We start from the raw sequence: 16,999 nt of genomic DNA, 5'->3' as shown, positions 1-16,999 counted from the left end.
AAGTTAGCACCCTCTTCAATCCCAGAGCTGCAGGCAAGGCGAGGGCAGACAGCGCTTACAGGATCGGTGATCAGAACAGGGAGCTCTGAGGGACACAGCACAGGGCAAGCTTTGGGGAATGACTCAAACAAGCACTTGCAACAGAAATAGAGGTTCTATGGAAGGCAGTTCTGGAAATCTGCAAAATAATGACGTTGATGGAAAGATTAATATAAAAGGGTAGAAAGATAGGCAGCCTGTAGAAAAGAAAAAGGGTAAACAGTTGGTAAATTGGTATTAACATCTACCACAAAACTGATCCTAGGTAAAACCAGTAAGCCTAACCTATTTTAGATAACAAGTTTTCCCTCTTGTTTGGATTTCAGCCTCAGTAGCTAATCAAGCATCTACGGACTGGAGAACCTCACGTGATCTCCAGGCTGCAGCCTCCTGGTGGGATCTGGTGGTCAGATCATTTCTTTCTCTCCTTCCACTGAACCTCACTGCTTCTTCTAATTGCAGTCCTCTGATGTCACTACAAATAGTTGTCTAATTAGGATGAATTTGAAATATTTGAATCTACTCTTAAGTAGATAATTTGTAATGATCTATTGATATCAAGAGAGAAATCTGATGTATGTAAAAATGAAAAGCCTGGCTTATCCAGTTTACTACTGAATGGAGACTAATGAAATTCTTTAAAACACAACGATTCCATTATGTTTAACAGTTTGACATTATGTTAGAGCAGATTAAAAAAAAAGATTAAAAAAAAAAAAGGGAATTATCCTATATAAAATGGAAAGGTTCAAAGCAAGGTTTTGGCAAAACATGGCTGGAAATGACTTGCTGGCCTCCCAGACAGCAAGTTTAGCCTTAGGCATAGGTATATTACATCTGAACTTTTGGCTTGGAAAAAAGTTTGCAAAAAAAAACAACCCATCCCTGACAGTATAAGAAGACATTATTTGTGCTTAAACTTCAAGCAATAATTTTTAAAACTTGGAATTAATTTGCATTTGTGGTCAATAAACATTTTGAAGCATACAATTAAGCCCTGAATGACCAACAGTATTTAATATCTGTACTCACGTAACAGGACCAGACAAGTAACAAGGAAACGTGGTTTCATGTATGGCTGAACTACAATGTTTATTCAAAAAGGTGCACCACATCCTTCCTTTGTGACAATAAAAGGATTATTGTTTTTACAGGATGATGATCAATTTTATTACAGAGGAGAAGCCCTCTTTCAATGTCAAAATGCCAAATCTTTTTGGAGCCAAATTTTGTAACTTGAAGGCTCACAGGACAAACAAGTATACTTTCTTCATTTCACTTCTCTACAGGCATAAGATATTCTAATGTTTAACAAGTAGTGAACATTGAACCTAATATTAATAAGGCAAGATGACACTGTTTCAAGTCCTTTTTGAGTTTTTGTGGGACATAAAATTGAATTCCTGTATAAAAGCCAGCAGCTACACTTGAATTACACCCACATTTCCACAAACTACTTTTATTGGGCCATCAGTGTCTAGCAGAAGAGGCAGATACAGCAGCAGTACCTCCAAGCTAAAACACCACAAGCAGCATTAGACAGCCCAGGATGTATTTGTATACCATTTCCAAGCAACTCCTCAAGTGATCTGGAACAGTATGTCTAGCATTTCTGAAACAGCAGTCTAGAAATTGCCATTAACTAGTGTAGTAGGAACACTTGCTAAGACGGACTGGTGTTTTTCTAGCCATGTCAGCTACACTTAACAGGACATAATCTGAGTGTTTTTACCTAGAACAGCTAGATTAGATTATAAAAGGAGGAATTAATTTGTAAATGCAAAAGTATACTAAGAAGCTGTTAAGTACTACTGTACGTAGATGCTACACATTTTTTAGATACTACACATTTTTTATCACAGCACACCTTGATAGAAGTTATTAAATGTGATAATCTGAGTAAGTATGTGATTTAAATATCATAGCCAGCTAATATAAAAATAGTTCAGCATAAAAATAAGAACATTATTACATTTGCAGGTCAGCTCCAGTTCTGTGCGAGAACAATGTACATCATGTGGCTAACCCATTAAGGAGGCTCTCCCAAACACTGAGCTGCAAAAAAGCTTCACTTATTTCTTCTTGTACCATCCATTAAGCTAACTGAAGTTTTTGCTGTTTTCCATAACGGAATGTAAAACTGATTAATACACTGCAGAAATGGGTGCCCCACTGCAGCGCTCACTAAATGCGACCTCTTGCTTTGGTCCCACAGCTGGAGCTGCCGGTGACCCCAGGGGGACCTGCTCTGCAGTTGAGCCATCACAGGAAGACTTCCACCACTGACCTGACCCCAGGTAGTTCAGGACACCCAAAAACACTCAGCTTTTTTGGCTCAGCTATAGGCTCTGCTGTATCTTAAACCACCAGAGCTTTCTTGGTGGAGATCATTATCTCATCAGCTATAACAGTATACGACAGCTCTACTAAGTCTGTGCAAAATCACTTTCAGGAAAGAAAAGCCTGAACCAAGGTACTCTGTTACAAAGCCAAGTGTGAAGCTGAGACCTCAGTGTAAAACTAAAATCGTAGAATCAGCCATGACATGATCGTGACACCATTTGGATTAATTCTACCTGAAATCTCACCAATTCACACTGAATTATGTCTTAACTACAGATACTTTAGTGAAAAAAAAATCATAATTTGATTGCTTTTCACTTGCAGCATTTGAAGTGGAGACCAGACAGTAAAATATTATGTGAAAATCATCACAGTAGGCTGGCTGAAGAATGAAATCCTTCCATACAGCTGATAAAACAAGAATTGATTTTCATCTGTATACTGGGTGCAAGTGGTGAGCATGCGTGATCTATATAAAAGTTTAATTATCAATAATTTACACTAATGCTCCATTAAATCAAAGCAGGTCAGGTAGGAACGGCCCAAACAGATAAGTATATGGCAACACAGAGGATCTCCAAGGCTTCCCTGAAAGAACATCTATATTACATCCTTCTTCTCTGTGGGCTGACTCTGTGAGATGTTCAGATACTGAGCAGTATGTTTAACTAGACTGCCCATAATAACGCATTTTCTGCAGAATAATGTGATAAAAGAGTTTAGTTTAAAACAAAAGCTTCAAGTAAACAAACATTTGAAAAGCAGAAAATCCTATTCTTCAGAGGGAAACTTCTGATTGGGAAGCAGCAGATTCACTGCGCACACACACACACACACACACACACACAGTCTCTCTGCAAACTCAGTCTGCAGAAGATGCTATGCCTCTGGTATGTGCCAGGCATAATGAGATTTCTGAGTGCCAAAGCCTAAGCTGAATTCACTTGGGCAAATCTCTTCAGTTCTGCCCTGACAAGTTAGGCAGACTTCAGATGGAGAATAACTATTTGGCTGTGTGGTCTCTCCAGGCACATACTTCATTTGTATCTCATGGAGGTATGCACCTTTCACTTAATCTGGCACTTCAGGTAAACTAAACACGCATTTTATTAGCAATTAGCACATAAATCATTTTTCTCCATGCTTCATATCTGTTACTAGCACTTTCACATGATTGACATGGTAAACATAGAATCCTAATGTGCTCTGCATATCAAGTACAAAGAGTGCAGGATTGTCATACCTCAGTCCTAAATGTTCTGAGTTATGCCTCAATAACGACAAGCTTAGTTTTAAAATCAAAGAATAGTGCATTTTGGAATGCTAGTCCCCTCAATTCTCTCTATGGCCATCAAAAAACTTCCTTGGAACCTGAGCTGTACTGAATTAAAAAAAAATAATAAAAAAAATTGAGGAAATGATTTTAGCAGTAGCTTAAAAGACTACTGTATAAAAGCAAGGCTCAAAACAACCATCTCAGAAGTTGGCCGTGACAGGAAGCATAGTTGCCTTATCTCTTCAGCACAATGTAAAGTAATAAAAATTGTTACCCAATGGATAAGTTCATGTTCTAGCAAGATATAGTTTTTCACTGACTTAGAAGGTCAAAAATACAGATGAGTAATATTTCATGAATAAAAAGAGAGAGTTCAGTTAACTATGATTCACCAAGGAGCAAGGGAAGTATCAAGGAATATAGGCATTGTAATTTAGTTTTAGCCTTGAAACAGCTGCAAATAATAGAAATTTGAAGGATGTTTACATTAGCTTAAAATATGCTTATTTTAAAAAATGGTATGCCAACATTTCACTATTATTCAGTGAGCAGTGACTTTTAAAGATAACTTCAGAATAATGAATAATGAAGGCTGAGTAGTTCTTGTTAAATCCTGACAAGACCCAGAGACTCTATATTATTCACTGAAATGAACTGATAACCAATTTTAGAAATCAAAACCAATATACAGTTGTTGGAAAAACAAAACAAAACAAAAACAAAACAAACAAACAAAAAAACATCTTCAAGGGTATTTTGAAACTAGTGCGACTGTTCTAGTCACCAAGTTTATGTGACCAAGAAAATAAACTGCTGGGATCCAGTGCCAGTGGTACCAGCTTTTACCATACAGAAAGCTTCCCTGTATACCTGTGCATTACCATTTGTGAAATTCTAAACAAATTTAAACAAGCCATTGAAAATACTTAATTAAAAAAAAAAACATATATAAAAGTTAAGGAACAAGTATGCAAGTATGGATACACTACAATAATTTTAAAACACAATGTTGCAAGCTACAAAAAGCAATAACCAACTGCTTGATGACAATTTATTTTACTTGTATGAAATAGGACATTTTCACATACAAAGACAAGGCACATTTCACCAAAATCAACCACCTTAACGCTGGCCTATAATGAACAGTCTCTCCATTCAAACAAAATGAATGCTTCCAAAATGATTCTGAAGAAATATTGCCCTGGAAGTATTTTTTGAAAAGAACATTTACACACTGACTAATACTGAGTATTTTTTTACATAAATGTGTGCTTCTGCACAAAACTAGTCTCAGCCTGCACTATTACATTTCAAATGCATCCATTCTTAGCTCATATCAACTGGGAAGTTTGAAATATCTTTCACTTTTTAAAATAAACTAATCAACACAATTGGCATCAGTCTAGTGAAAAGTGACGCCCTAGTATCACATGCATACTCCTACTGATTCTAACTGAGATGAGTGATTTATTCCATAAAAATGTAATATATAAAAGTAACTATGAAAGAGAAGGTGCAGGGATGAAAATGTGGAAGAAATCTTCCTTGTTCACTATCAGCAGGGATGAAAGTCACTACTAAAACAGTTATTAAAAAAGAAAAAAAAAGGCAGCCTATAGAAAAAAATCACACTGTGGTTCTGTGTTAAGGCCATAAATGAAAAGCACATTACACATACAAAATAAAAAAAACAAAAAACAAATACAATTAATTCAAATAGAAAATTGGAAATTATTGGCCAAAGAAGACATAGTCTTCAATTTCCAATTCATGTTTGAAAAGAGTAAAAACGTACTATGCAAAAAACCAAACAACTAACAGTTTTCCCCATAAGTAGAAGAAAACATTTTAACAGAAGAGGAGGCCATTAGTAACCAAAATGAATGTTAAAGACAACTTTAAACCAGTATCCCCAGATAATTTGTGCCTTAGAGTCTTAAAAGTGTTTTGAGAGAGTACCATTTCTATGATGCTAATTTTCAAGACATTCTGGAGCACCAGAGAAATTCAGTGAGGCTGTAGTATTTTCTGACAATATTTGAAGCTGGAAAGCAGTACGATCTCAGTAATTATAGAGTTCTAAGCCACTATTAATCTCAGGCAAAACAACCACTGAACTCATAAATTCACTGGAAAATGTCACGAGTAAACAGTCAACACCATTTTATAGAAAACTGGTCAATAAAACACAAAGGTGGGATATAATAATCTGATAAAATCATAAAGTTAACTATTTTGGACTAAAATTCATAGGCAAAACACATAGAATTTTAAAAGACGTAGCATAAATCCAGACAACATTTAAGATTAAGAGATTTGCTTTCTATATTATCAGTAGCATCAAAATATAGGTTAAATGGATCGAGACAGATACGAAATAGGAGTTCTTGACAGAAAATAATAATTGAAGAAAAATGCTCTACATTACCCAATAAAATTATACAGTACTAGCTCAACGTTATCTAAGAGTATCATCACCAATACAAAAGTAAGAATAAACACTGTTGATAGCAATTACGACACAAAAAATGGCAGACTGGCAGAGTGGTTATTTAGAGTAACATGGATTGCTTCATAAGATGTATTTATAAGGGTACTGCAGCAAAAGAGACTTACACACCAAGAAAGAAAGATGCTAGGTTGTACCCAAAGAATGAAGGATGCATGGAAAAAAAGGACTTAGAAAATAACAAGTCTTCATGGAACAGAAACAATGTGATACAAGTGCCAATGAAACCTTGTGATAGCTTGAGCTGTGTGTTTACTAGGAAAAAAGCCAGAAAGGAGGTTGTCCAAGAGATCATGTTGCCAAGGTAAGGCCATGTGAGATAATTCCTTTGGCTTACCTGGCCGTGAGACCTCTGAGCTGCTGAATGCTGCTCCTCACAGGCTGCTGTCGGGAGTCTGGGGGTTGGAGTTAGCATGGAGATCACCACATCTGACAGCAGAGAGGGCTGCAACAAGAGAGAGAGGAACCAGTCAAGACACTTTGCATCACCCCATCAAAACAGGAGTATTTGACCCCTTTCTCTTTTGGCATTCATCAGTGTACTATCTTCCAAATTAGAAGCTCTGGCAGAACCATACAGGGAAAAGAGACAACATCTATGACAGAAAGAGAGAGGAAAGAGCAAGACCCAGTGACCCCAAGCATTCAAGTGCTTTGCAAAGCAGTGCACTTTTCCAGGAACCTAATGCACACTGAACCTGGCTCAATAATTTTCAGCATCTTTGATCAAGTATTACATCAGCAAGACATTCATCGAGATCTAGGAAAGGAAAGCTGAACAAGGTACTGAAAGCTAGTTCACTGCCTCAGAACAGCACACTGAAGTGGTCTCAGAAAAAAAATACAGTGTAAATTGATTTATGTGCAAAAACAAATAAATAGGCCAAATAAAGTATCATTTTTGGGGGGAAGGCAAAGCATTTGTGAAAGTCAAACATGAAAGACAGTCTGGACACTCCAGCATTCTTCTGCAATAATAAATTCTGCAATAATGAATTCTCCATGTCTGCCATCGAACGCAAAGAACAAATCCTTATTTAATATTTCTCTGTGATTCGACTGCAATGTATCTTGACTAGCTTCCTACTCCTGCATTTCAAGCTTGATATCTTATGCTCAATTTTTGTCTATATAACACAATTAAATGCTGTAAAGTGAAATAAGATATTCATTGGAGGCTTCTTAAATTAATTATACTGTTCCACAGAAATGTCTATCAGCTTTTAAAACTATACATTAAGGATTACTTTATAATATAGTCAATTTAACAAATAACATATTTAAAAGCATCATAAGGAGAAGCTTTTATAAGTCTAATTCTCAGTCTGTAGTACTACAACATGTTCTAATTTACATCACTGTAAGACAAGTACACCATCTAATCAAATACAACTATTCACATGAGAAAGACATACACCTATTCTAATGAGACTGTACAAGGGACAAGAAATGACAATTTAAGTAGCACAAATAATTCATGATACATCAGCTAGAAGCCTGTATTTTTTCTTTGTTTGTCTGTTGAACTCTACCTGTACACTTGCCTATCTAATTCTCAGATGACTGTTGACATCTCTCCATCTTATTTTGGAAATGTTTCCCTTCTCTTCTGTGGAGCATGTTATATTTGTGCCAAATACAATGCACTCAAAAAAGTAAAACGTTGTGTAAATATGCAATCTGAAAATCCCAACAATAATTAAAGGATTATGCTGTTACAACTTCTGCACACCTTATGGGAAAATTGTTTAGAGTATTAGTATATTAAAATTGGTTATATTCAGTATTTGGACATTATGGTATGCAATGATAGTTAACACACAGGGGCTGTTCTGGAGAGAAATACTATGAAGACAACTGGCTCACCTCATGGCTTCTGCATGATTCATGAGGTTTAGCGGATACTGTGAAATACCAGACAAAGGCTTACACTGTGATGCTACAAAGTGAACTATTGTGTTGCCTATGCATTTAACTCTTTCTGCCTTAATCAGACTCCAAAATCAGCTGGGACACGTTCTCATTTGTTTTATTTACCACCATTACACACTGGATTCATAGGACCACAGGATGACTGAGACTGGAGGACAACTTTGGCTCCATGTGCTCCAAGAGCGACACACAGAGCGGCCAGGCCCATGGCCAGACAGTTTCTGGAGACCTCCAAGGAGGAGACTCCATAGCCTCCCTGGGCAGCCTGTGCCACTGCTTTACCACCTGCACAGCACAGAAGTGCTTTCTGGTGGTCACAGGAGTCTCCTGTGTTCTAGTTTCTGCCCATTTGCTCTTGTCATGGCACTGGCTAACACTGAAAAGAGCTGTCCTCCGTACTCTCCATTCAGGTATTTACAGCCATTAGTGAGCTCCCTCCTGAGCCTCCAAACTGAATGGTTCCAGCTCTCTCATCCTGTCCTCACAGGAGACGTGCCCCAGAACCTGGCAGCTTTTGGCAGAGGAGTCCCATGAAGGCCAGTCATCTTTCCATGCTGCTACAGGGCAAACAGAAGGCAGCAGGACAGGGTCACACAGGCTGGGATAATTACTGAAATCCTACGGCATGACTGCTTTTGCTTACTCTGACAGACAACTTTTTTGGTAAAGGTATTTACACTGGATCTCTACTTCAAAAGGAATTTTGTACAAGTCGGGCCAAGTAAATGACTGATCTTCAAGAAAGAAGAAAAGGGAAAAGGAATAGATTAGAGATTTTCATTCTTAAAGGTTTTAATAACCACAAGTGACATTTAAATGTCAAAGATTTTCTTTACAACTGGTCAAGAACATGTGAATGGTTCTAGTAGCTTGTTATGCTAGCATGCCCTTGTTCATAAGGCTTTACTTGGTAACAAAAAGGTTCCTTAAAATCTAATTTCATATTGCAGCAAGTACTAATACAAGCTCTGAAATAAGGAGCACAGAAAGAAGAAGAATGTTTTTTAAACTTTCATTTTTTAATCGTTCATTGGTAACACTAATATTATACCTGTTAACTCTCTGGATTCAGATCTCCATAATTTAGAAAGTTGCCAAGAAAGAAAGATCACGGAAAGCAGCTGCAAAATTGATTAGAGGGCTGAAGAAAATACTTTAGCATGAAATATTTAGAGAGTTCAACCTGCAGTTTATCAAAAAGAATTAAAAAAATCTGATTACAGCATGTAAGTATTTTCACATGAAGAAAATAGTTAAGAACCTACTGGCTGGCTTGTTAATCTAGTACAGAAAGGTATGTACAAAACGAATCACTACACGGGAGCTGAGGCCAAGTTCAAATGAGAAATAAAACACATACTTATTATCACTTGTGATTAATTGTTAGCACAGCTATCAAAGGGAGGGAGAATGCAGAGATCCTCCACTTGTTGGTAAAAGGTCTGTCTGGTGAGACTTTTCAAGAAGATGAACTTGGGTGAAAACACAAGCTATTCTGCAGTCAAACACAAGCTACTGAGTTTCACACAGAGACAGTTGGGCAAAGTCTGTAATTCAGAGGAAGGAAATGAGGAGATGTAATCACACTTCCCTGGTCATACATCAGAGATCCTATGACCTGCAGCTACTGACTAGCCTTGCAGCAGCAGTGCTGAAGGGAGGCAAGTGGCATGCACGCCATGCTGTGGCTCCAGCATGTGCTGCCTCACACTCACAGGAAGGGAATGTGTTTGCATTCAGGCTATACGTGGAGTGAGAGAATTGCAAACAACTTCTCAGAGACAGGTGGACTACATCCTGCTGAGTAATATTCTCGCCGCTAATTTAAGAAGGCAGCACACTCCTTGCTGAGCTGAAAGGACGTGGTCAAAGCCAAGTTGTGGTGAGATGACTGCAGTGAGCAGGGTGACTGCTGCTTGCTTGGCCTGTGTCTCAGTTCTATAGGTAAGAACAACGGCACTGTGTTGGCATCAAATGCCTAACTCATGCACGTCACTGTGAGTTGGGCCCCCTGAGCTCAAAGAAAAGTGCTGCAGCTATGCTGAACCTTGTCCAGCTAGCTACCTGGTGTGCAAATGGAAGCTGCTCTCAGGAAAGGGAACGAGAGGAAGAAAGGAAATAATCAGAAATGGATGCAAGGGCACACTGAGCTGCTCTATGAAGACAACAGTGCTTAAGCAAGGATCAGAAAATGTACTGCAAGTGTTACTTTAGACATCTTTTCTGCTGTCTTAAGCTGCTGAACTGACACACAAATTAACAATGCTTAAATTTATCAAACAAAAACAAGACTTCAAAATGTAATTCTTTTTGTCTGACTACATCTCATACATACAGTTTGCTGAGCAAAGCCAAGATGTCCACTGACACTATTTCCTTGCAAGTACTGCATACCTGAATGAAGAAAAAACATAGCGAACAAGAGCTTCAACTCCCATCAATACAACCAACACAAATGCTTGCATCAGGGTACCAATATGAGGCAAGATCACGGATGTTTGGGCTCCCACCTCTGCCCCTGTAGCCTATTGGGTAAGCAGCCACCAGGATACAGGAGAATTTGGGGGTGCTCCCAGTGAACAAGCAGCCACCAGGCCACAAGAGGACTCAGGCCTGGTCTTGCCAGGCAGCAGAGTGGAACTGTGAGCTCAGTCAGCAAAATGGCACCCACTAAAGAGTGGTCTGAGCTTGATGCTGCCCTTAGAAGGCAACAAACAAAATGTGGTACTGATCTGCTGCTTGGTGTGTAGGCTTCCTTCACATGTTTCTTTTTGCAGGGACCTGCATGAGTTTAGGAAACTGAAACTGGGACCAGACTTACAGGACACCTGCCATGCAGGTGCCTAGGGGGAAAAATCATCTAACTAGGACAGTACACTCACTCTTGACTTACTGCAGTCACATCCTTTAGGAAGATGTTTCTATAAAACCTACTAAAATCCCTCTAAATAGATTTAGATACCTGAATATGTTTCCAATCTGATTCCTGGTTAAATGCTATTCTGTGTAGCTTCACCTACATAATTTTATTTATTTTTCCCAGATAACATAACTTTTCTCTTTCAGCAGTTTTCTCAAACATCATTCTGTAATAAAAAAAACATTAATTAGGTGAGTAATTTATTATCCCCCCTCTCCTTTCTGAATTTTAAAGGCACAGAAGAACATAAATGATAAATAGGTTGCCTTCAACACTCACTGAACTACAAAAGCATTTTTGAGAGATTTCGCTATCAATCTCTGCAAAAGAAGCACAGGATGCCTAGTGTGCAGCAGGACTATTTTGCTTTCTTTCAACTTGACAAACAGCTTTAATAGTTTCAAACAATCCCTGGGGGATTAGGCTCAGAGGAAGACAGGAATATATGGTAAATTCCAGTAGGACATCAATAATTATGCCACCTTCAACAAAAAATAAACGGAGCTGTCCTTTCTAAAGATGTTTAAGAAAGCAAGCAATTCCTAAAAAGTGGACAAACTGGTGAAGAAAACAATTCAGCATTTGCAAAACTTCTGGTGACGTGCTGGGCTTTCAGTTTCTTTAAGAACTAACAATAAACATAATCACACCAGGATAGCAGCACAGAAGCTCGAGCAGCACACCTCGTGATCTGAATTTTTTTTCAGAGATACACATATGTATCAATTAGTACATTTATCTTAGCAGCCCTCAAGCAGGACAAATGTGTTTTTTCTAATTCAGAAGTCCAGTTTGAAAAAAAAAAATCAACAGAAGATGACAAACTTGTCTCTGGATAGTAAATTATTGGATTTCTGCTTAACTTTACGAAATGTAAAACACAAAGCACGGCATGGAGACATAAAGAAATGCACTTAATTATTCTAACTGTGATCTGGCAGGCAGGTGGGAAAGATTTATCACCTTCAGAAGCACTGTCTATTTAACTCTACCTCATGCAAAAGTTGAAAAGTAGAAGGAACAGAAAAGATGAAATGTTGTCTGCTCTGCATTGTTCCTACGATCACCATTAACATTAATAAGTGATTGTTTAAAATAAAAGCACACTACTTTGGCCCCTTGTTGCATAAATAGTATGTTACGTTTATCACACACATCTTGGATGTACCCAGCCAATGAACAGCATGTGAAATGAATTGTTCTCCCCATCAGAGTGATGCCAACCATGTACAGGTTTCTAGAAGTGCACCAGTAATGGGAATTGCAGCCTGCAGCAAAGACAGAGCTAGCGCAATTTTCTTAAGTGAGGTTTAATATGCATAACCAGTTATCGCTGGCTTTGTTTTGGATGAGCTGTAGTTTCCAAGAAATCATAAAGGTAGGCGATGATGGACACTGCAGTAATATAATCTCGCTGTTGCAGAGGCATAAATAACCATTGCAAGGTCAGGCAGAGGGAGAAATGGCTGCACCAGCATCCCAGGGGCAGGCAGGGCAGGTGCTTTGGGCACGCCAGGGGCTACTGCAGAGGTGCCTGCCCCCAAAAGGACTTCTTCTGCTTTATCTGGGGAGGACCTTCAGCTGCATGTCACTGTAATCAGATGCATATATATGGTAACTAATATATTTAAGTCACATTTTCCCATTATACTGCAACAAATACATGAAACATTTGAAGCTGCAAGCTGCTGAATCAGGAAATGGATCAGAAGCTAACTAAAATGTCTTTTCAGTTATTGATTCCTGCTCTCTGTTTCACATCAGCTTCCTAGAATCCATCCAGCACAAGAACGAAAGGGTAATGAGTTTCTGAACACACACTCTAATAGTGCACACTGCATCAAAGCTTTCAGTAATTGCCTGGATGCTGCTTCCCAGCAGTACTAAACAACTTAAATATAATTAGCTAGAAGCTCTATGGGCTGCATTTCCCCACTGGAACACCTCTTACACTAATCCATTTATCAGACTGACAGATGACTGAATCATCGGTACTGTGGACCCATTTGACTAATAATATTTCTCAAGCCAATGTTTTGGTTCATTCCTTATCTGGTAAATTTTTGCAATGGAAAATCTGCATTACTTAGAGCAGAGAGAAAAAACAGCCATACAGCAAGTTCACAGGGCTGAAGAATGTTATTTGTTTGATTAGCCCACTAGGTGCAACGCTGGAGCTATCAGGAGGAAAACAGAAAAGAAATATATGCGTTATGGAACTAGTGCAGCGCCAAAAATAATAGGGAAACACGCAAACATTGGCAGAACTATTGGCAGCTTTCCAGCTATTCAAAAGCTTTTGTATGTTTGGATCAGAGGACAGTTTTCAGGGTATTCCTCCTGAAGATGGCCTAAGTACGCTAGTCAAGCCAACACTTACTTCTTGTACATCCTTCATGAATGAGAACTGACTAGGGAAATTTTAAAACAGTTTTGAATTATACGCAAATAGACACGAAATGCTACAGAGAGTGCTGCTGTAGAACTATTCATTTGATAAAGAAATCTCACGAAGATAGGAAAAAAATATTAATTCTTGGGCTGAATTTTCCAGTGTTGTAACAAAGATGACTTCATCATTGCATCCCTGTGGTTTTTCTTTCTGGACAGGTTCCAATAAGTGAACCTCTACACAAACTGTGATACCGTCTTCTAAACAGAAAAAAGTGTGTCCTTGGTTTGGATTTTGTTCCACTTCCCAGGAGATGGTGCAGATTCTAAAATCATAATAAGATAAGCACAACCCCTCTAATTTTTGCTCAAATTTTAAATTTTACTTACTTCAGCTCATCTACCAAGTGCACTCCTTAGGAAACGCTAGCCTACCAGGAACACACACAAACCAGGACACACAAATCTGAGACAATACACCGAAACATGGCAGAAGGTTCAAGTTTACACATGCTTCCATCTTGCCATCTTTTACCCACCTACACACGATCTCATCCTTTTGACTGGAAAGACAGAAGTCAGTATAAACTCAGTCCCAATGAGTGACTGCAAAAGCTGTAGCTTAATGTATAATAAGGAAAGACGAGGCTGAAATGTAGTCATTTGGGGATCAGAAATGAGCTGATCTAGCTTGAATCAGCCAGCTCTTCTGGTGATCACAGACTGACCATTGGTCTCAGAATGTAGCTGATGGATGGCAGCTACTTGGACATTGCCAGGACAGACTTTTGAAAGGACAATTGCAGGTGTTTAGGCTGTCTGTTAAAGTAGCTAGCAGGTTATTAAATGCTAAGCTGCTGGAGAGTTGGAGATTTCATGTGAACCCAGCAGCAGCAATCTCAAGTTCCCAAGCAGTCTCCACCCACTCCTTCCCTCTGGCCTGAAACTGGGAAACTCGTTCCAGTGACACCAGCACTGCCTGAGCCAACTTCCTGACAGCCAAAACCTGCCCATTTCTTCTGAGCCCCATCTCCCCTGCTTGTCATTTTGCAAGAAATGCATAAAGTCACAATTTCACGCTCCTATTTACAAACACTCCTTTAAAAGGCAATGGAATTATACAGCACGAACATCAGGACTGATCTACAGAACATTTTGTAGCATAATGTGTTGAAAAACCTCCTGCTGTTAGTCATCTCTAATAAAACAGATCGCAGTCATGAACTTAAGCAAGGCAGCAAGTACAACATCACCTTCATTTACATGTTTTAAGAAAGAGCCTGCTGTATTGTCAGTGAAACTGCATTTCCTCAACGCTATTTCTAATTTGAGATAGTTCTTTACGGTAACTAATATAACTTTAAATCACTTCCAACATTATTACATCAACAGATTATTCTCTTTAAGACAGCATCAACTATACAGTGGTTATACAGTATTATTTTAAATAGAAATAGAAAAAAAAGAGTTTGAGAAGAGAAGAATCATCTGAGAATAATATTTACAGCTGGAGTCACCATTCAGTTAGTGTACACTTGGAAGAGCACGGCAGGCTAAGCAGTTAGATACTACACAAATGCAGATGGCCTTCTGAGTGCAAATAAAGAGCTGCTCTATAATGCACAGCAGAAGTGATCTCATCTTCAAAAAGCACAGTTAGCTGTAATAGCTGTTTGAAAATTAGATTTTTATATGGAGTACTAGTATCTTCAGCATTAGAAAGACACCAGATTTTCTTACAAGAACATTCTGTGCCATCTCCATTTTTGGACATTTCAAGCCCTGATCAGACCAAGCCCTGAGCAGCTAAGTTGTGTGTCAGACAAGACATCTCTCAACATCACTTTCCAAACCTGAATCAGATTATTATCCTATCCTATATTATCCTATGATAATAATCTCTTCACGTTAAAATAACATATGCTTGCTGTGATATTTACATAGAGAAGAAGGAATTTAATAAGAAAATTAAGGACACAAATTTACATATTGAATTCACTAAGACCAAAGGTCTTAAAAACATCAAACGAGATGTTCTTTCTGTTCATACAAAGTTTGTGCTGATTAAGCAGCTATTGCTATGGATAAGATTTATGACTATAGACAGAGAAACTCTGTTGTGCTGCAGATTACCTTGTGACTTTACTTTTTTCTTTTACATCTTTTGTAGTACTATAGTGGTAAGAGGTGTCTACATTAAAATACTCACAGTTTAACTATGCGTATTACAATCCTCCCCAGATTAAAATGCCTGACATGTGGTGATAGGTTATACTTGTCTGGGTATTAAAAATACATCCCAGAATACTCGCTAGAGGAATAAATTGAATTAAATAAAGAGCAGAAACATGAGTTAATCTGCGGAAAACAGGGCTGAGGAAAATCTGGCCAGTTCAAAATTGCAGACAAAAACAAAGAAACAAAACAACAGCAATCACCACCAGTAAAACCTCTACCAAAAAAACACAACTCACAACTATCACAGAGACTCTGTGTTAGGAAAACTGCTCTGGCAATCACTTGGTCTAAGGATCCTATCCATACCTTTGAGCTGGCCAGGAGCCCGAATATTTCACCACATTGGAACCTTTCAATAAAATACAGTAAGAGCCTGCAGTAGAAGTGAAGTTCCAGGAAATAAAAAAAAAGATGCCAAGATTATCATCTGCATGTCACAGGAAATAACTACTCTAAATTGTGGTCCAGTTGATGGATTAATCTGCTAACCTGGTGGTTGACACTAGCAGCCCTGTAGTCATATGCTCTACAGGAGTAAATGAGTATCCACAGCTCTATGGTGATATCAACTCCATCTCTTTTGAGTAGCACATACGAGAAAAGTTTGTTTGCAGAATGAGATTGGGATAAATCTTTGCAAGGAATTTAAGTGAAGTACTGTCTCTTAATGTTACATCAGGCTATTTGTTCTAACACAATCCTGATACCATGAACAGTATGATCCAACCACCTTTGGTGGTTCTTCTATTTTCCCATCTACATCAAGAGGTATTTTTAGCCAATAAAGCCTGCAGATTTTTACCAACTCTCGGTTGGTACCAACTAGTCTGTTCTTTAGTGAAAGGTCACGCATAGTCAGGATCTCAGTGTTATTAATTGGTTATTTAAATTATTTAGCTAATCCATGTTTTATTTTCTGTCTTATATTCTGTTCAGACACCATGAAGTTTGTGAAGTATGCTCCAAAGTCATTACAAACCACCTTTATAAAGTACCAGAACTTAAAAAAAAAAATAAATCCTGAAGGTTTGTTATTCCAGCAAGTTCAAAGGTCCTGATTATGTTGCTCTAAACATCATTTCTTGAACAACTAAGGACCAAAGAGCTTAAGAAGGGAAAATGCTTATTACTTCCAGCACCATTTAGTGTCTCACAGTGCTTAATGCTTATCTGTACACAAATTGCATTTAATAAATTTTTTGTTCAGTAAACTTTTCGAATGCTGAAGGATCCTCTGAAAGTTACACAGCTAAGGATACTACAGTCTTATATTTCCCCTAACGTAACATTGGATCTTCATATAACTTTTAAAGCACTGAATTTCGTGCAGCCAGTAGGTGATGCTACTTAC

At 38.2% G+C, this 16,999-nt stretch overlaps 1 protein-coding gene across 2 annotated transcripts in view; it reads right to left on the bottom strand.

Annotated features, from left to right (window-relative positions):
* Window positions 1–16,999, bottom strand: part of TBL1X (transducin beta like 1 X-linked) — a 180,459-nt gene that overhangs the window by 73,001 nt on the left and 90,459 nt on the right. For both annotated transcript variants that reach the window (XM_065741385.1, XM_065741386.1), the window contains one exon: window positions 6,505–6,612. The gene's annotated coding sequence lies outside the window, so the exon portion shown is untranslated. The remainder of the gene's footprint in view (window positions 1–6,504; window positions 6,613–16,999) is intronic.

Source organism: Cyrtonyx montezumae, unplaced genomic scaffold, assembly GCF_038088225.1.
Source record: "Cyrtonyx montezumae isolate F1298 unplaced genomic scaffold, pur_monq_1.0 scaffold_3, whole genome shotgun sequence".
NCBI classification, from domain to species: domain Eukaryota; kingdom Metazoa; phylum Chordata; class Aves; order Galliformes; family Odontophoridae; genus Cyrtonyx; species Cyrtonyx montezumae.
The sequence above is the reverse complement of the archived record's forward strand: the minus strand, read 5'-3'. Positions and strand labels throughout refer to the sequence as shown.